Below are 22,570 nucleotides of genomic sequence, written 5' to 3' on the forward strand. Positions count from 1 at the left end.
TTTAACAGTACGTGAGTGCGTGAACACCGAACCAGACCTCTCAACATAAAATCTCAGTGACTGGCACCTGGTTAACGCCCCTCCCCCTAGATCCGTAATCCACCAACCAGCATCTTCAAATAACAGTCCACTGCGAAAAGTGCAACAACTTATTTTTAACTATTACCTCTAGCGTAGTCTACCTATTGCATACACATTTATAACCTTTTTGCACCCTTCATAGCAGCCCAGACCGTACACTCACTTGGATTTATAATCCTACTGTGTAAAAGTCATGTCTTAATCAATAATAAATATCTACGTCATGGCTTACCTTGTTAAAACAGAGCTTTACGCACCTACTTCTTACATAGTAAGTCAGTACGGTAAGCATTAAGTGCTATCTTATTTAAACAGAGGGAAGAGTTAACACAGTCAATTTGTCGGCTCTCAGATAAAACTTACATCGGGATAACATTTTGAATTAGTTTGTTGACTAAATTATCAAATAAAACTAATTTAAGTACAGTACGCTTAATCATGTTGAGAAATAATGGTAATTATTTAAGCCCTTTTATCCATGACATGGAATTATTATTTACTCCATGCATCTTAACCTATTTCACAATACCATACTATAGATTCTCACAGACTCTAACGTTACCCAGTTGTTGTTATAAATTGTAAGAGAATAAATACTTTTATAAATTACTATAAATTATCCCAAATTCATATAGGATTGGTCTCTCTTCAGTGGTGATCGCAAATTTTGATGATTCGGTTCTAATCGTTACTACCTGGTACAATATATTATGTTACCGTCTGTACCTAGAATGCGATGTAAATTTTATTATATTGTCGAAATACTGGAATACTAAGTTTTTTGATTGTATTATTGTCATACAATTTCCATTTGATATGGGGTATTTTTAGATATTTAAGAACTGTAAAATATATCGACAAGAAATGCAATACAATAACTCTTCTCTGATTATTTTTGAGAAACTTTCACAAAGATTATTTGTTTTCACGAGAATTCTCGAAAAATCAACATTATTACAAAAATCTTTCTTCTTGATATTAATTTTAGATCTACTTATTGGATTTTTTACCGGGAAATTCCTTTCAGATTCAAAGTCGATAACTTTTTCTACGACAAATTAAATTTATTTTAGAAATTCCATTCAGTTTTTTTTTTAATTGGGTTTTCGTCGGCAATTTAGATTAGTGACTATATCTCGATTACTCAAGAATCTCAATGATAATTTCACGAGAAATGAGAATTTTAGAAATCTTCGAAAATTTACGTCTCGAGATTCGAGATTGGTGTACACTGATTATTTCTAGAGAATTCTCGAGATAAAATTTCTCGATAACAACACGGTTTAACAGAATAGGAGAGAGATACTGAATAACTAAGCCCGCAAAAGAATTTTGGTATTCAACATGGATACAAGTAGGTACATGTAGTTAGTCTTCAGCGCATTCAGACCCATACGGTTCGAATTACAAAATAACCTGTAACCTACCGCATAACAAGCACTGGGCAGGAAACAAGAGGGACGCAAAGGCGATACAAGACGACACAACACGCTCGATTTACCACAATACAAACCATAGAAGATACAAATATTAGCATCGCTTACTTTCTGCACTATAATAATAAACTTTGTATGCCTATGGTTTTTATAATTAGCAAAAAATCATCTCCACATTACAAACGCTGAAAAAACCGTATATATTTGCACCTATTTCGGGATTTAAGAAACCATGTCGAGAAAATAAATACCGTAATTCCAGGATTCAAAATTGTCTCTGGGATTGCAACTCATAGTTGTGTGCAGTTGTAGGTTAACTAATAATCTTTTAGGTCTTTAGCAGGTGTATGTAATATCATATCAATGCCTTCGGAAAATCCATGAAATGAAAATCGCATAAATTCAAGTATTACATAATTATAATATTGTAAGGGTCTAACTTACTACCTATGTAACAAGGTACAATATTATTGTAACTCGTACCTATAGTAATTTTGAGACTTCGAAAGTTAAAATTAATATTATTGGTTTCCATGGTTACTAGTTTCACTGAAGTTAGGTATCATCAAATTGAAAAATAGACACGTATCGATTTCATTTTGGATGAGCGAGTAAAGCTCGTTCATTTCACACTCAATTGATGGCGAGGTCATCGACCTTTATCTTCGGCGCCTTTACAAAAGTGTGGATTCAGTGACGCGTATTATACACGTCATTGTTTTGACAGAAATAATGAGAAAACACGCCACTGGTGGATTGAAATTGGTTGAACAAAGTAATACGCACGTCGGTCGGAGATTAGAATCGGAAGGGTTTTCCGTTAGATCGAAATTACGCCACTGACGAATTCTCATATAAGCCTAGTCGCACATACAAACTCGATTCGACTGCAACTCATCGAATGTATCGATGTGATATGGTTTTCATTCACAATCGTGTAAATTAATGTACTGCAGTGGGTCTATTCTATACCTACTTATCGACAGCTAAAGTGATAAATATTATCAAACTTAGGGTAGTTTTATATCAAAGTATTAGCACTTATTGTAACAATTACAATAAGTTAGTTGTAATTGTCGCAATAAGTGCTATATTTTAACAGTAGCAAGGGAGGTGCTGTTAAAATAGCTCTGAAGCTGTTCAATATTTGATAAAAGGATTCACTCGATTTGATATCTGATGATTATTTCATATTTTGGGCCGATTGATGTCCTGCGCTGATCACACATCGTCAGTCGCCCTTAACTATGTCAATTTAAAATAAAACTCCAGACAATGTAGTCAAATCTCGTAGAAGCTCTTCGGATTTAATGTTTCAATATAACGTGAGTGTCTTGTGCATATCATCACATTGCATGCAGTGACGACGGCATTAAATCCGTTGAGCTTCGAAATATAGTCGGTTTTTAAGAGAGCACTTTCCATCGCAAATGTAATATTTTGTAGATTTGAAAAAATATCAATGCTCGTTTCCATAGTGATGATCATGTTGTTTACTGGCAGAGCATTGTTAGAGCAGCTAAAGTGCCCTGAACTACTCTTGGTTCAGGTGAGGTACAATAAATTCCGACACCTGTACAAATGTGTATTATCTAATTTGTAAGACGTTTTTTTGATTTTTTTTGTGAATAGCTAAAATCAAGTAAAAAAATCATAGTTTTGACTTTTGAGGTAATATTTAAGAGCGTACATAAGTGAAACGGCAAATAATTTTCAACTGTATGTGGAACGAAATTTGGGCCGCGATGCAATTTGGAGAGCGATAGTCGACCTGTTTGCACGTCAATTTGTTTTCTGATGGCGTCGGAGGAATATAATCTTAAATCGTGTAAAGATGACTAAAAAACGTTCCGCATGTACTTGAAAAAGAAAACATGTCAAAGAATATACTATTATTATTACGAATATAATAGTAAACATAACATAAAAAGGACGCATGTTGAATTTTTATGACAAATTATATTTCGTTCGACTCATTATCAACCATTAATCAATCCACTGCCCGATGAAAGTCTACCCATAAATCCCTTTCAATCGTTTCGGTCACTAGTTAGTTCTTCACTGCCACAGACTTTTATTGAACTCGACTGCTGTATGACTGTATTTGATCAACAAAAAGTACTTATATTAGAGTTCGGCCTTTGTTGAAAATCTAGTTTTTGAAATGCTAAAAATAATTTCGTATGCATAGAAAAACGTCGTACGGAGAATCACATTCCTACAATACTGTGTCATGAATTATTTGCTTTCTCGTCATGTCGTCCACATGCGCAAAGTCCCACCCATAGCATGCCCCAGGATAGCCTTAAGCCGTCGTGTTGGCGAATTATTTGTGGCGTTGGTAAAGCTTGATAGTAAATAATGAAATAAATTGTATTTTCGCTCGAGTTAACACAGAACAATTGATAGGTACATATACAAATAATGAATGACACGTACCGCTGACACGTGGCGTTGAGGTTAATTCAGCAGGGACGAATTTGAAATCCATAAAACAGATTATTTTGCAAAAAAATGACATTGAAGTTAATGGCCCCACCAAACAATACCCGGTCGTAATCGGACGTATTGTAGCTGTCAGTATATTATTGATTACATATCTATTTTTAATGTATCAAATTATTATGACTGTAATAATAAATAAAATTCACAGCTACTCGTATTTAAACCGTTGACTCGTTCAATATAATTATATACTACAATATAATGTTTAGGTATTACTTTCGGCTGTATAATTTACGAATAATGATTTATCAAAATGTCACTCGAATATACGTTTCCAGTCGGTCATCGCAGACTCTATATCGCTTCGCCCAACATCTGATTGTACCGAGATGCGGACCATGGATCCGTACCTATCATAAGTTTAGTATTGTAACATAACTATTGTAACATACTATTGTACCAATCGTAACGCCTAATAAAATTCGCTCCTGCATACATCTTCGACTTCTTCATCATCATCCTCAACACTCAACACCATAACCTACGACACATCGACGACTCCCAAAGTGATAACCCACACATCGAACACTACAGTATCATGGGACCCTTATTTGAATGTGATGCATAATTTTTAATGACTGGAAATATCTCAGGAGCAGTTACCTAAAACTGAGCTCAAATGTGCTTTGACTGAATTTACACTTTAAGTAAAGAGTACCCATGGGAGAGAAGAGCACGCGGACGCAAAATTACCTAAGCTAATACAAAAGTACCATACAATCCAAGTGAAGAGATCTACACGCAATAAAATTGGCCTTTGTGGCGACCAGGTCGAATGATCCGATGGGCCCAACAGCTGGTTGAACCGACTTGAGCAGCTCTTCTCTTTCAGTACACATTTTTAGACATTCCCAGAGAATGTTGTTTGCATCTTGTATTTTTCTGCCATATGGACATGTTGAACGGGTAAAAAGACCACGCTCATAGACCCTGCCAGTAAATCAAAAAATTGACTAATTGGTTTAATGATCTGTAGTCGAAGCGTTTACCTCCATTCGCCATTTTATATTTAGAAAAAAACCATATTTTATGTTTGCCTGCCTTTAGTGAAGGCATCCCATTTGTTTGCCTGGTCTTTAACGCCGCATCCAGCGTCATTAGACGGATAGTCCTCTTCCTCGTGAATAGTTTTTCACTATCGGCATATCAAAGTCACTGACAACCGTCTCCTCGCCTTTGAGGAGCATCGTGAATGCGCCGCGTACCTGTATAATATGCAGATCGAGATGGAGGATCCCAACCAAGACAGGGAGCGCGTTCAATGAAGTTGTACGGTATTGACATAATTTTGATGACTGGTTTTAAGCATACACAATCAGTAAACATAAATAATTTGTGTCATTATGATGTCTTATCATTTCTTGACATATCATTCCTTTCTCGACACGCATGGCCTAATATAGTGTAAATAATTACATGATAAAAAGAACTTTTTATATACCATATTTTTAAATTTTCTGTTGAATCATATAAACTTGACAATTCTATGTATTAATAAATACTTTTTTTTGTACTTGATAGAAATACTGAATAAATAAAGAATACTGAAATGTCATTTTGACATTTCATATTGATTTCCATAGTAACGCACGTAGGTATATATTATTAATTTATTTGGTAGGACCCCCTTAGCAACCAAAAATAGTTTTTTTACTTTTTACGAATTTTTTCCCTAATAACTTTCCATACAAAACAGAATTAACTGAAAATGAATTCAATTCTGCTTGAAGATGGCTAAAAGTATTAAAAGAATGCATTGGCATCGTGTTCTGATATATTCTAAAAGTTTCAAATGTCTAGCTAGTCGGGAAGTTAGTTAAAAATCTTCAATCGTCCAATAAAAATCTTGGACAAACAAGGATACGAGCTAATAAAAACGAAGTAAAAAGAATATATCGTGGGTTTGCTGCCAAAAGTTATATAATATATAGCATTCCCCAACTCACCATCCAAAGAAAAATCACGGGAATCGTAGCAAAAGACGAAAACGCATTTTGTAAGTTAAGTACCTACTTACGTGATTGGTACGAGTGCAGAATTATCGAACTGTTCCGGGTAACAGAGTGTAAAGCAAATAACGCTCTGGTGGTGGCTGACTTTCGAGTCACGATAGGGGATGGTAGAAGAAGAAGCAGAATAGATTCTACAGTAGGCGGTTGGCTCAAATATGGTAGCCGTCATTTTTATTTCCCCACCTTTCTCACCTTTATTTGTTGTAGTATTTGTTGTATTTGTGTAGGCAACTAGAAATTAAGGGTCATGAGACGACGTTGATTGAAAATAACATTCAGTTAGCTCAAGACAACGGGTGCGTGTAGGCCTGTTACCGCTAAACCACTGTTTTTTAATTAATTCAATTATACAGACTGATTCAAATGTTAGCTCGAGTCACATCAAGAAAGCGGTCGTGCGCGGGTGTGTTATACCTTAGCCGTAGTATATGTTTGTCGTTCGTTGTGTTAAATCTGATACGGTTTGAGCGAACGTCGCGTCTATTATCCATCCTGAACTTCATTCATCATTCCTCCGAAAACCAAAAGTGAAACCGTGGGAGTAACATTCTGAACCAGCGTCGGCTCAACATAATAAGGTCAGTGTCTGGCATCCTGGTTAAACCACCCCTCCCCCCTAGATCCGTAATCCACCCACCAGCATCTTCAAATTACAGTACACTGCTAAAAGCTCCACCAGAAGGTAAGTAATTATTGGGCATAATGTAATGTATGTAAAGTTTATTTAAAACTTAAGTGTTCCAATCTCCAGAGGCTGTGAACTAATATTTTAGACGGTGACTATAATAGGCAGGTCGGTTGGTGATATTATTATAAGATTGTTCCTTGCGGTCCAGCAAAGTTTCCATTTCATGAAATGTTTTCTTATTAAATTTATAATAATATTTTTATATGCTCCTCTATTACCATCTTATTCCGTCTTCGTTCACAATGAAAACTAGAATATCTTGCAATTTAATATTAAATTACTTTGTGTGGCAAAAAACTCCGGTGAATACATGCACGGCGGGGCAGAGGTCGAGTTTCCAGCAAAACAACATTAGGGGATGAAAAATACATCTCCTCGTATAGCAGTAGTTTCTTTTATGACAAATGGAAATCGCAAAGGAAAATAAGAACGGCGACTTTTTGTTATTGACATGAAAAGAAGAAAAGTTTTATCCGATCTCGTAATGGACGCGATTATGAAAAGATTTAGGAGCCATGCTCTCGTTTGATTTATTGCGTACTGTTCAATTGCCGGATGGGATTTATTCTATTCGGATCAGTGGTTTTCAAACTGTGGGTAGAAATGGCGAAGGGTGGAGGGGAGGTATGCTTTTAAGATTCGACAATCAAATGTGTTTGTTTTCATTGAACCAAGACTACAATGTATAGAGAGTACTTGTTAGTTTTTAAAATTCCCGCCTAATCCAAGCTATAGTTAGTCCAAAAATATTCGTTTATGCATAAAATATTTAAAATTATCCCATTAAAACATACATCATTTTAGATGTTTTATATTATATAATATGTATTCTTAATCCGACAAAAACAAATAAATATGACTATAAAGTGTGCACTATTTTCGTCAGATCGCCCATAGCGTACATAAACTATTATGGTTTGGTTTGGGCAGGGTTTAATTGAATTTTGAAAACTAACCACCACCATCTGCAAATTGTATTATTATTTCAATAAGTATGATTGGCAAAGTTTGGTGTGCACCATTTATGTCGATTCTTAAGGCTATACTTCAGCTGGGGCACGGTCTAAAACGATCGTGACTACGCGACGCGAAGATTTTGCAAACGACGCCTGCAGAACAAAACATAATTTGTCATAAAAATTCAACATGCGTCCATTTATTGTTCTGTTTATTGTTCTATTAGTAACAATAATAATATATTCATTGACATGTTTTCTTTTTCAAGTAAATGGGTAACGTTTTTTAGTCATCTTTACACGATTTAAGAATTAATACCCCCGTCGCCATCACGAAACAAAATGACGTGTTCACAGCTCGACTTTCGCTCTCCGATTGACAACCCACTTCCACCCATCGACACTGGTGTATATGTATATCGGTAGCGACGATTACTTTTGAGGGATAGATTTACGCGATAATCTGACAATGTATGTTTACAACTCGGATAAGAATTTTTAATACGTTTCTTGCACCACGGTAGTAGTGGTGTTCACGATTTAATATAATTGCACTTACCGTTGTAGTCATCTTTTTGTATCGTAATTTTATTGTACGAGATATACCCATAAACTACGCGATTACGCGTCAATTAGATTACATGCCATGGTCCACTCTTACTGATTCGATTTTTCATTCAATCGGTCACAATAATATAGATAATATATCTGCATTCATAAGTGGCAAAGGGTGACTTTTGGAAAGAGGTAGGCTGTGGAGACCTGATAAAAAGAAGACACGTGTCAGACTGTCAGGTATACTCACGAGAAATAAGAAGATAATGACAACGACACACTAATTTAATGAAACTTCAAAAACTCACTGACGACATAAAATTAAGCGATCAGTTTAAATTAAGTACGTATTTTTTCAAAACATTTATACACATCAAAAATCATCAGATAAAAGTTATTTTTATTTTTGAAAACAGTATATATTTATTAATATTCGATTAAACACCATATAAATATTTTTTTTAAATTACCTAATTATTTGGTTTTAGGCTCTGCGATCGGAGCATACGTTAGTTCATACAATTCGACAGACCGGGCGGCCTAAAGTCCATATGAAAAAAAATGAGAATTATTTGAAACATAATCCGACCTTTATTTACGTCAAGATAGATGGCGCGCTGTGGTACATTTATTATAACCTTTACTGATTGTTTTGTTATTATTTGTCTAATTAATACATTAATACACATACGGCAACTCTCGTTGATAAAAAAAAAATATTTTATAGAATATATAATCAAGTGATTATATAAATAAGTCAACACGCAATTAAAAAATATTTTTCTTAAGAAGGTAGGCATCACATAATCGCCCAGTATGGAGTTTTCGCCACTGGCATTTATTTAATATACGAGTCGGAATGACTGACTAAGATCCCCGTCAAACGCACCCAGCGACGTCCCTAGACAAAATGCCGCCCTAGGCAGAGCCAAGATGCCGCCCCATTTTTTATACAGTATTTTTTATCACCTTTCATGAAACTTCCAATATTTGAAAAATGTGCTGTATGGATACAACTAACAAAATACATACCACTACATCTAATTTAAATGCCATCTCTACTTCAATAGACAATATTGCGAGTCCACGGTTTCAAATATATTTAAATATACACCTGACAACTTTCAAAACTCGCAAATGACTTGCAAAAATATTTGGATAAATTAATTATGTAAGTATGTACCTACCTACCAATAATTCAAATATATTTGCAAATTTGCACGTGCCATTTCTATTCATCAAGGACGTGACGTCCAAGGACAATGAAAGTAAGCTAGACATCGCAAGCCCGACAAAAAATACAGTCATGTTAAACCTTTTATGTTAATTAATACATTTTGTTTCTAATCAGTGAGCCAATTTTTTTAATGGAAAGATATTTCCGTTATTACCAAGTTTAGGTACCTATTTCTATATGTAACTTATGATTCTTCTCGATTTGCCGCCCTTCGAGAAAATTGTTTAGAAACTGTAACAATTTCGATTCTTTCGAGTTTTGTCTAACAAAAGTTGGGTTAAGTTCTGTCTATTGATATTACTGTAATATGATTACTTTTTGTGGCAAAATATTACATCGAACTCAATGCCAGTGGTGTAGTGGGAATGCATCTGTATTTGTTTTTAGACGAAGAGCAGTGCAGAGCTGTTTTAAAGAGAAATATTTAATACGCAAATCTCAAAGCATCATCATCAGCCTGAATCCATCCACTGCTGGACGAAGGTCTCTCTAAGCTAATTCCTCTTCTCTCGGTCCTGTGCGTTGCGTTGTAACGTACTTCTGTAGAACTTAACCATTTTATCGATCCAGCGGTAGGTCTACCTTGCGGACATTTTGTACCTCCTGGGTACAACTGGATGACTTGATTTGTCATTTCTTCCTGCTGTGTGTCCATTTAAGCTTATTAGCGAACTCTGTTACATCGCAAACCCTTGTATGTTTACTTAACCACTCATGCCGCTTTTTGTCCTTTCGCGTGAACATAGAATAATATTATGGACATTCTTGTTAAATATTATATTCATTTCGTGTAAACTTCTATAGACATGGCAATGTGGGAGACACGATTAGTTAAAGTCAATTGTATTAGATTTCAAAGGAAACATCAAGATATATTTTCGGTAGATAACTATTCAAATGCCTATTGGAAGCTGCTTAAGGCTATACTTCAGCTGGGGCACGGACTAAAACGATCGTGACTACGCGACGCGAAGATTGTGCAAGCGACGCTTGCAGAACAAAACATAATTTGTCAAAAATTCAACATGCGTCCATTTAATGTTTTGTTTATTGTTCTATTAGTAACAATAATAATATATTCATTGACATGTTTTCTTTTTCAAGTAAATGGGTAACGTTTTGTAGACATTTTTACACGATTTAAGAATTAATACTCCCGTCGCCATCACGAAACAAATTGACGTGTTCACAGCTCGACTTTCGCTCTCCGATTGCCAGCGAGACTAAAATTTCGTCGCATTTATAGTTGAAAATTATTTGCCGTTTCACTGAAGTATGCTCCTTAGAAGAAAAGGTGGGAATGGAATAAAAAAAAAACAGCGTCCTGGTACATTATTTTTATTTAAAACTACGCCACTGCCTAATATTCACAGACAACTTTATTAATTGTTTTTTTTTTAGTATGTAGGCAGGAACCTAAGTTTAGCGACTTAAGCGCCATAGTTATGATTTTCAATTATTGCTAAAGAAATATACTGACCTCAAGACGGTATATCAAGTTTCATATCATAATCATATCATATCATAAGTTTGATATTTATATAGATTAGAAGATTACTAACAACGATACCTACTACAAAATAAAGTACAGTACTATTAAAATTCCAATTATTTTACAAACATATATAAACAATACATTTTATTACATTTGCGTGGTTTCACACAAATTGTTAATAATCTATCGCACGTATCCACTTTGAAAGTTAAACAAATAATGCGTATTACAAATAGTTATTTCCCATGTTAGATGTAATCCTAGCAAAAGTTGACATATCTAATTTAAGCCCCGTAATATTCAGTTATGACATCTGTAAGGTTTTTGAGGTGGGTGTTGCCAGGTTGCTAGTGTAATTGATTAATTACTCTCGAATATGGCAACTGCCTAACTCCAACTAGTCATTCAAGTAGAACAGGGATAGTCAATTTAATATAAAATGATGGCTTGTGTTATAATATAATATATGCTACTATTACTTAGTGGCGAAGCCATACATAGTGCACAACACTAAACTTTGTCAGTCATACGTATTTATTTTCATTGAAATAATACGACAATTATTCACGAATGGTGTTAGTTAGTTTTTAAAATTCAATTAAACCCTGCGAAACCAAGTCATAATAGATAATAGTAAAAAAATACTGGTCTATCTATGAAATATCTAAAATTATGCAATTAAATCATACATAACTTTGAATATTTTATAGATATAATAATATTTTTTTATCTATTATAGTTTGGTTTAGGCAGGGCTCAATGAAAAAAAAAATAAACCAACATTATTCTGTGATACGTATTCTAAATCCAACGAAAATAAATAAGTGTGAATGAAAAAGTTTGCCCAATTTTGTCGTATCGCCCAAAGTATACCAAAAATATTATGGTTTGGTTTAGGCAGGGTTTCATTGATTTTTAAAAACTAACCAATACCATATGTAAACTGTAGTCTTAGATGAATAAAAACAAATACATATGACCAACAAAGTTTAATGTGCACTGTTTATGACGGATATTAACGGCCTACCTCCACCCTTCGCTACAGCAGTATTACTTCTTACCGAATTTTAGTAAATACACGAATTGTCATTGTATCTACCAAGGGTGGACCTAAGCATTTAGGGCACAAGGCAATACAAACTTTTTTGTGTGCAAATATTATGTATAGGTAATTTGATTGGAAATAATTTTGGTTTCCGATTGGTTTGTTAACCCTTCATAAGGTATCTGTGCAAAGTGGCGCGGCTCGTGCAGATCATTATTTTAACTTTATCCGGACGAATTTACGACGCCGCCAGACAGCAGAAGGGTTAATTTGACAGATCTCTGAAAAACACATATAAACTACCTACCACTTTACTTTAATAATATTATTTGATATCAATTTTATTAGAAAGGTTATTTTAATTATGAAACCTCTATTAAAATACTATTATATGGTTTGTTTTAAAATGAACAATATTTATGAAGACAGTATTCACTTTATAAGTACCCGATCGAGTAAGTAATTAAATAACTTATTTAGGTACAGGGGTATTTTTTATATGCGACGATGTCGGTGATCTGCGGTATGGTTACTGCTTACAGGTAGGTACCTATAATAGTGCTTATATGTATTTTCAATTAAACAGATGAAATGGTTGGTTTGTCGAAAAGTATAAAGATTTTTAAAATATACATAGGGTTTTTTACAATTGAATCATAAAACTATCAATCGAATTGTAAAAAAAGTCTGGCAAAATAACGTTATGAAGTTTTTGAAAACAAAATTCTCCGAAGAATACTTGGGCCAATTAAAGAGGACCAAGGGTGGAGTATTCGTAAGAATGCCGAACTTTACGAGTCTTTCAAGCAGAAGATCGAAGAAGAAATATTCTGAGGGCAAGAAGCCTGAGATGGGCCGGTCACGTTGTAAGGTGCGAAGAAAGCAGAGCTCTCTACAGGGTCTACAAGGGAGTCCCAGTGGGTCTCCGGCCTCTAGGCCGACCTCGGAAGAGATGGTCGGACGCCGTCAGCAGGGATGCAGCGAAGCTGGGTGTGACCAACTGGAAAAGAGAAACTCTGGACAGAGACGCCTGGAGGATGGTTGTGCAGTCGGCCATGGACCTAAATGGACCTTAGCGCCAGTTTAATCAATCAATCATCATATCTTTGTTATGTACATAGGTACTGCAAATAGGTACATATAACACAAATATTAAGTGAATATAATATAATAAGAATATAATATAATATAATCTTACCTTATCGGTTAACCTTCGATTCTCGCCAGCGGAAGCGGTCGAAATTCTTTTGTTCAAATCACACCATCGAGTATCGACTCCCGCCAAAAAGAAATGATTATGATTTCTTTTATTGTGTTAACCGTCAATTCATGGTGGAACTGCATTGTATTATTGATTAATTTAATAAAACGCAAATTTTTTTAGTACTTATTCCACTTTTATTATTTAATAAATTTCGACCGGTTTCGTCCGCCTCAGAGGGACATTTTCAACTGAATAATAGTTATAAAACAGGTATTTACCAAAACAAAATCATAAAGGCGACACAAATACCTAATCTACCAATACATAGATAGCATTATCCGTCCAATAGTACTTTGTTACTAACAATTAAATTAAACTTAATGATATGAAAGAGTGGAGGTTTTGTATCAACAGATTTTTGTTGTTTTTACGAGAAATTGATGCTAGCCACTTGCTCAACCTATTAGGTCAATGGTCAGACTCAAACATAAATTGAAAAACAATATGTGTACGCAGGGATTTAAAAAAAAAAGTACCGGAACTCACTTCTTGCCAAACAATTTACCTATTGTAAAAACGTCATATATTTGAATAAAATTATATAGTGATTACCATGGTATCCACATCCTGAAGCGGGCCTCCAACCTATCACTAAGGTTAAAGGCAGTGTGATGCTGTATAGTAGCGTTTTTCAAATGGTATTCGATGTAAAATTAAAGGTATTCAGTGTATCAACAAATATTAACCAAAAAATGCAATTACACAACCACATATTTTAAAATGTTAATAGGCCTCAAAGAAATTAGCGCCGCAGGCAATGTTTTTTTACGATTAGAGAAAATTTGTGATGTGCGTTATTTCAATTATTTGATCGATCCCCTAGGCTAAAGCCCTGTCAGCCGGCCTGTGGGGGCTGTGGGGGCCATGGTGATTTCCAAAGTTGAGTCCAATTTTCGTCTGACAAATCGTCTCGATTCCTTTTCTTATAGTTAGAGTCTATGGCCGAATGTCTTCTTCCACTGAGTCATAATGTCATTGGTCACCACCAATCAATGTATTTTGAATGATCGAAAAGTGTCAAATGTGGTCCGACGAGTTTGATGACAAAAAGTGCCGAAATTGTTTTGGTCTTCAACGAAGCTCTTATTGGGGTAATAATTAGATTCATTTGCGAAAATTCGCGTTCACATTCACTTGAAGAAATGGTACCTAATACAATTCAATGCACATATCAAACGCGAGAGTTTTTCAGGATATGTCTTTTCATATGAGAGGATTCAGGAAAATTAACTTGTACTATGTAATCGCGAACAATGTTTCATGTAATTGCTTTTGAAACATTAAAAATACCATGTAAAAAGGTGCCAGAACGCCGATCCACCGCGTTAAATTACAAAAAAGCCCTGTGTGTAAGTATTTGCCAGACCCAGGATTCGAAACTGGGACCCACGACGTTATAGGCCGACGCTTAAGTCGCGCGGCTGTCGTGGGTATTATGTGATTATAATAATTATGTTATAACCTCTAGTGCAGTGTCTGCCAAACTGTGTGCCGCAGCTCACTAGTGACTAGTGTCTCAGAAGTCTCAGGTGTGCCGCGAAGAAAGAAGCCTCCAAACTGTTCATTTTAAATAATGCCAATACATTTAAATTCTCTTCAATTTTAAATAAATTCAACATCTACATAGGTATTCAAATAAATATTTGTCACATCACTTCCACTGTATGAAAATATATGGATTCTAATTTTAAGTGTTTGCTGCTTCATACTGAAGTAGGTACGTTGACTCTCAAAAGGAAAAGTAGGTAGTATCACGATTAAAGTACTGTCGCAAAGAGGCGAGCAGACATAATTTCTTTCTTCGATGCTGAGAATATGGATTATGATTTTCTTCACGAGGACAATTAGTGGCTGGAAGTAACATTTCTTAATGATCTTTTTCAGAAATTAAACATTTAAAATTTAAGCCTGCCTTTCCAAGTATTTTCCATCACTTGATTATCAAATAATATACCAGTACTCAATCCATTCACAAGATTCGACGGTACACACCTGACACTAACAAAGGTGGAAATTTTAATAGGTCTAAAAAACGACCCTGTGCACAAAGCCTCATTTTCTGAGCTAGAGTTGTCAGCATTTTAGATATCGCTTTGGAGTCAATATCCTCGATTGGCTACAACAGCAATTAAATCTCTATTGCTGTTTGGATCGTCGTATTTTTGCGAATTTGGTTCTTCAGCGCTCGTAGAAATTAAATCAAAAAAAAACGAGAGCGGTTACAGATGGCAGATGAAGAGTTACGTGTTTGTTTATCTTATTTAGAGCCGCGTTTTGAATTCTTTCTAAAAATCAATTGCATCCTATGTACACGTGTTGATAAAATATTAAAAGAATTTGTTACCTACACTATGATTTCTTTTATTCATATTCATAAGGTACATTTCCTTTTTTAGGGCATTTTTACAACGTTTTTCTTAGGTCGTATTCTTATTTGTCCGGTACAAATCTTGCAATCGATTTTAAACTGATTTCCCGACTACCTAGACATTTGAAACTTTTAGAATATATCAGAACACGATGCCAATGCATTTTTTAAATACTTTTAGCCATCTTTTAGCCATTTCGATACCATTATTGGTTGCTAGGGGGTCCTAGCAACTAAATTATTAAATAATATATACGTGCGTTACTATGGAAATCAATTTGAAATGACATTTCATTATTCAGTATTTCTATCAAGTACAAATTTTTTTGATCGTTTAAGCTAGTCAAGTCAAGTTTATATGATTTAGACAGAAAGTTTAAAAACGTTGTATATAAAAAGTTCTTTTTATCTTGTAATTATTATTTGGTGAGCCGCGGAACAAATCCCATTCACCAGTGTGCCGTTAAGTAAAAAAGTTTGTGAGACACTGCTAGTAGATTAAAGTATCTTAACTGTAGGTACCTATTTAGTAATATAATTCAAACAATCACAAAACACCTAGGCTTTGAGAAGATCACATAAATATACAAAAGCAACAACAAACATGTTTATAAGATAGTTATTAGAAATCAATTGCCATGCAAATTAAAATATAAAGTAGCCCCCAACCTCAAATAGGTAGGTTACCCTTGAGTAAATTATAATAGGTTTATTTTATTTAGTTGAATATTAAAATACTATATTTTTAATACTTCTTCGGTAATACTTCTGACACCCCCGCCTGGCGCGTTCCTGCATCGTGAATGACGGATCATTTGCCGATATGATACCTGTTGTGTGAACATAACTCTACTTAGGAATCAGAACGATACTCTGGTTAGATACTGTATCTTTTCGGTCTTCCAATATTTAGTGGAATAGTGGGCCCTCGACGATTCAAGGTTTTGAAAAAATATACAGAAACATTTTGAAACATAGGATAGTACCTACGTAGATAGATATGTAGGAACATGCTCCGTATAAGCTACGATCGCTGAGGTGAAAAACCCCAAAGATAAGTTAAAACCAAAGAGTCAGAATTCTAATTTGAACTTGATACGACATCTCGAAAAGTTCTTTGTCTTATTATTCAAGGGGTGATTTCCGGCAAGCGAGGCCCTAGTTACTAGTAGAAGAAAAACCTTATCACTAAAAAAAATACTACAGTGCTGTCCTGTTCATACAAAGGAAAAATTATTGCAAAAATCATTTCCGACGTCTGTAAACGTTATCAAAAAAGAAAGAATCCAATATGTAACATTTTCATTAAAAATTCCAAATAATTTATATTTTTTTAAATATTTGTTGGGGTGCGATCCATTAATGCTGTAAAGTATATAGGTACATATCGACTGTGTTTAGGAAAAAGGGTGTAACCCTCAATTTTTCGAAAAGTGCTTTTATTAGATATTAACAATGTATACAACTAAATACACGTTCTTTAAAAAGGAAGTAAGCCGCAAATGCCGAATTATTATCTAAATTCAGGTTTTAATTGAGATTAATTAATTTTTAATTTATGGAAAAAAACATTTATCCTCAATTTTAATGATTTTTCTGTAATAACTTCTTTAATTATTATTAGATCGAAAATATATTACACCAAATCATCAATCATCATGCACCTAATGTCTGTGCCTATTTGTAAAAAAATATTAAACTAAAATCTCTCAAAAAACGTTTTTTGCCTCTCCTGTAAATTTTGTTTTGTGAGGGTTTCGCCCATTTTCCTAAACACGGTCGATGCCACCCCCAGAGATATTCGATAAATTACTATATTGTATAACATTATGCACGTAATGCACAATTTTATTTTTACTAAATTATCTACTATTTCGAATGGTTATATTGTTATATATTACGGGTACCTAAGTAGGATCTACAAGAACATAATATTAGGATGATATACATACGGCTATAAGGTTATAAATACAGATAAAGGATCGGAAGAGCACTGGAAAAGTTAGTATCAGGACGTGGGTTTCAATCCTCCAACCCCATCCAACTCACGCGCCAACCAAATCATGTCAATGGTAATTACTTATGAGTCAATGACATTGAATTACTATACAATCTGCTTGTTGGCGAATTTAAAAGTGGGCGAGTGAGTTAGTGAGATTGTGATGATGACACACAAAACTTTCCACTCGCTCAGAAGCCACAGCTAGCGACTATTTTGACAGGACGTTATCTATGGACGCCACTATCGCTCTACTGCGCATACGTAGTAGGCCCACATGACAGCGTGTAGCGTGTAAAGTTGACCGGCTTTCAACTTTTCTCGGTAGATTGCTTACAATCTGCTTATTAGCTTGTTCGATGATGACACTAGGCGAGTTTATAAGCAGATTGTAAATTCGCCAACAAGCAGCTTGTAAACTAGCTCAATGTCATCGAGCCTTTACTGTACCTATATATGGCCGGTGAAGATTCTGAAATATATATAAAAGATTGGACGCCAGTCCCCGTAGGAGACAATGTCAGATGCAACAGAAATGGGGAATCAAAATAGTAAACGAAAGACGGTGAAACTGTGTAAACAATATATAAATATCAGCGCTCGAAATGGAAAATTTTACGACTCGACAGTTTTCTGAAGATTTTTACATAGTAAAGTTATCAAAGTTTATGTGTTTTTTTCCATAAAAATAAGTGTGTTAGATTTTCTATTATATGGTTTATCCAGATCAGATGGTCAAATTATTTATTCCACGAGACGGAGCGATAATTTTACCGATTTCACGAACAGGAACGGCGCTCCGGTGCGTTCCGGTCCATTTCGAGCCCTGATAAATATAATCTCTGTTGTAAATAAAGGTACCTACATCTGACATAGAAAGTTACAAAACGGTCCGCCATGCAGCCTAAATGATTAAAGGGAAATTTAAGTTAAATGGAACGATATGTAAATGTTTAATTTTAAATAATATAATAGCTATGATGTCCGGAATACAGATTATTACTAGAAACGGGTGAACGATACAGAGTGTTTACTTGCTATCCGGTGTCTTCATGATGACGGCTCCTTAGACTATTTTTTATGTTACCTATTTGATTTCCTAATTTTGATTTTTGAAAGTAAGCCCAACCGACTACACAATCCGTCGGGGAGCTCACAACAACCACTGCACTCGACAACTGCTGTGTACCAAGAGGCCTTAATCCTGCGAGCTTATCTTTTTATAACTTTAATCAACGGAAGCTTCACAACGACATCTCTCTCGTTTTGACAATTATTGCCCGCCATCTTCCTTCTTTTCGGCCAGCCAGTGTGAAATGGTATTGCCATACCTTGCGACGGATTTGGTGTATGGAATACTTGATGGTGATGTTTATTTAAACATAACAATATAATTAATAAATTATTGCTTGTGACTTTTTTTGATTGATTGTTATTATTACAATCTATATTATATTGTGGAAATATCTCAGAACAACGACTTCATCGGCTGCTCACAATGATTCAATACGTCATTAGGTATACATTACACAACATCTTAAGTATCTACCTATAATCTCTAGAAAATAGTAGGTTGAAAGGTAAATACCTAATATTGTGTATTTTTCAAACAGGATCACGCTTCAGCAAAAGATACCGCCTGCTACCGCTGGATATATCTCATAAAGTTAAGTGGATGTATGTGCCAGAAAAAAACTAGGGATCAAGAAGAGTGAAGCGAGCTATGGAAGGTCTTCATCCAGTGGTGGATCGTCGCCGGGTGATGATGCTGATGATGATATCGTATCGATAAAATACTGAAGATGAAACAAAATTCAAATTCAAGTCCCGTAAATAATAAGGGTGTTCTATGACAGTATTTCTCAAACTGGGGGGCGCGGCCTAGCAAAATATTTCAGTACGCTAAAAAAAATCATAAAAATGTGATTACTGGACGATGCGAGGTCGAATTTTCACGCGATTACAATACTTTTTCCGATATGGATAAATAATATAGGTACTAATATTTATAAATTATTTTGATTTTTTAGTTAAACAAAATATTATACAAAATTTATATTAACCTAATTGCGACAACATACCTATGTGAAACACCATTTTTATCATAACTGCAGCGCTCGAAATGGAAAATTTTACGAACCGGAGAGCTCGATAATTTTACGAAAATATTAACATTGTTATCTAATTTATTTATAAAAATACGTGTTAGATTTTTATTATATGACATATCTAGCTCAGGCGATCAAATTAATATTTCCACGAGAATGAGCGATAATTTTCGGAATTTTATGAACCCGAATGGCGCGCTCTGGTGCGTTCCGGTCCATTTCGAGCCCTGCATAGCTGGTAATAAAAAATAAACACAGGGCGTGTCTTTCAACGGTAACTTTAGAGCAAACCCTTTGAATTATCATTGTACTACCGGATATTGATTTATCATGTAAAAATCTGCAATCATTCCTCTCAAATTAAGTTGTGTTTGTAGGCTGGTAATAAATAAGTTTTTTTTTAAATTTTTGCTCTACAAAGCTGTAAATGAAATGTTCAATTATTTTTACTGACCTATAATAATAATTGATGTAAAATAAAGTACAGTTGGTTATTAAAAACTAAAATTTTTGGGGAGGAGAGCCTTGGATTTTTATTTTCTGATTTCGGGGGCCGTGGTATGAAAAAGTTTGAGAAGCACTGTTCTAGGGCTGTTACCTATCAAAGCCTATCTTTCTTCAACAGGCACTCTTCGTCACTGGTAGGTACATACCTAATACAAAATAACAATAAATGTATTATAATATTCTTAAAATAAACATGAACAGTATATTCACATATTGAATAAATTTAATAATCTTTAATAACATCATCGTTTTTCCTTAAAGTGGAAACATATTTCTAACTTTTCGCGCCATTTTACACGAAACTTGTTTGAATCTATTTCGAATATTACCGCGCAAAAAATGGATACCATTAAAAATTGTTAACGACGGAGACAAAAGATCGAATGGCTTCGAAATATTTGCGAGAGTGAGCGAGACGACAGAATTCATAAATGCGCTGACGTTCTACTTCGAGTATAATCCGAATAGACGCGGAGTTAACCGAACAAAGTATGAGCTGGCAGAGAGTGTTGCCACATCTACCTTAATATCAACAATCGTTCAACGTCAATATTAAGATTATATTACAAAAACAATGTTATCGTTGAAATCAGACAAAATACATTGCTGCTATAAAGAAAGCATTAATTTACTAAATGAATGTTATTTTGAGATAAAAAAATACACTGCATTAATCTGATAGCATTTGTTATCAGTGACGTACATTATAAAAACAATATTAAATTATTGATGGAAATGTCAGGGAGATAAGATAATTTTATAATGAAACAGATTCGAATTAAGCTGGCTATGTTGATATGCGTGTCGGATTGAAAATGGTATAATTCTTAGTGAAAAAGCGTATTTTTTATTTATGGAGGTATTATTTTAATATTCAGTCTTTAAGTATTTTTATATCGATCACTATATTACATAAATTCATAATATAACAATGTAATAAGTCTGATTACTCGTAAATAATGATGCTACTAATTGTTTTTCGTGAACTTTACCATTGAATATTATCATGTAACCAGGCAACATCGGATGAGAAAGTTAGTGTTGAATAAATTTATTCGCTGGCGGTGGTTTCTCCGTTGTCCGTTCGACTGATAGTAAAAAGTTTCGAAAAGTAAAGTTGTATCGTGTCTTCTTAAAAAAATCACAGGTGTGTGTTTAAAAATTCAATTAGTTTGATAAGATAATATTTATTAAAAAGGTGTAGTGTATTAAATGTTTGATAATATTATATAAAATTGTTTTGATTGAGTATTGTTATATGGTACACATAAGGTGATGTCAGAAAGTAAGAATGTAACTAGTAAAATTGGTATTTTATTCTACCTTTGACATTTAAATAATATAAGTTTTATAACTCGTTAATGTTATTATAATTTATACGTTTTAACTGTTTTTTACACATCTTTATATTAAGTACACGCCCATCTTTGAAAATTAACAAAAAATGCCTAAAAATAGTGGTTTTTCTAACAATATTTAGATTTGTTTAGTGATGCGTAAGGTAGGTAATTTTTTATTGTACGTGTACATGTCAGTTTGAGGTTACTTTTTGAATTTATTTAATTACTTGTTCATATAAACACTACGAATGTAATTGAAGTAGGTATTGTTTAAGTTTAAACCGGTTTTATAGTCGGTAAGTATTGCATTCAATTTATGTATTAATAATTTAACACCGAAGGCAAGAGTATGTTATGAGTTTAGTATTTTGAATTATTGTTACTATGAACTAAATACGCAGTAGCATTTAGTATAGAAAACAACCTAAAAAACTTTAATTATTTACATTGAAGAAATCTGTTTGTGAGAATTTTTATGGACTATTTCCTCACTTATCAATTTGGAATAGGTATTGTGGAATAACAGTAACTAGCATTATAAAATGTTTATATTAATGTAAGATTAGATAATATTATGACATTTTTACATATTAAATTTATTGTAAGTAATAAGTTTGTAGTGAAATTAAATTTAACTTTTTTAACGAGAGTTTAAGACTGCATTCTTTACCACAACTATTAATACTACTAATTTATTAGAATAATAGGTAACCATGTTCATTGATTTATAAGATTAGATATTTAAATACCTATGTTTCTCATGATTATTATAAATAGTGGTAGTACTTAACTAGAATTTCCATAGTGTGGTAAATTTCACTAAGTACCTGATTAAATATCTTACAATCATTCACAATTTTACTGAAAACTTTATTTATTTGAAGAAAAATATTAATACACATACCTATGATCAGTGACGTCCCGTGGGGGTAGGCAGATTGAGCGTCGCTTGGGGGCGGCAGTTATTCGAAGAG

The 22,570-nt window shown here is 34.1% G+C and overlaps 1 protein-coding gene across 4 annotated transcripts in view; it reads left to right on the forward strand.

Annotated features, from left to right (window-relative positions):
- The first annotated feature begins 21,293 nt into the window (after positions 1–21,293).
- LOC147065167 (fasciclin-3-like) overlaps positions 21,294–22,570 on the forward strand; it is a 672,541-nt gene continuing 671,264 nt past the window's right edge. For all 4 annotated transcript variants that reach the window (XM_085956860.1, XM_085956859.1, XM_085956863.1 and 1 more), the window contains exon 1: positions 21,294–21,403. The gene's annotated coding sequence lies outside the window, so the exon portion shown is untranslated. The remainder of the gene's footprint in view (positions 21,404–22,570) is intronic.

This window comes from Rhyacophila brunnea, unplaced genomic scaffold (assembly GCF_057557595.1).
Source record: "Rhyacophila brunnea isolate RB1 unplaced genomic scaffold, BYU_Rbru_1.0 scaffold_6, whole genome shotgun sequence".
Classification (NCBI taxonomy): Eukaryota; Metazoa; Arthropoda; class Insecta; order Trichoptera; family Rhyacophilidae; genus Rhyacophila; species Rhyacophila brunnea.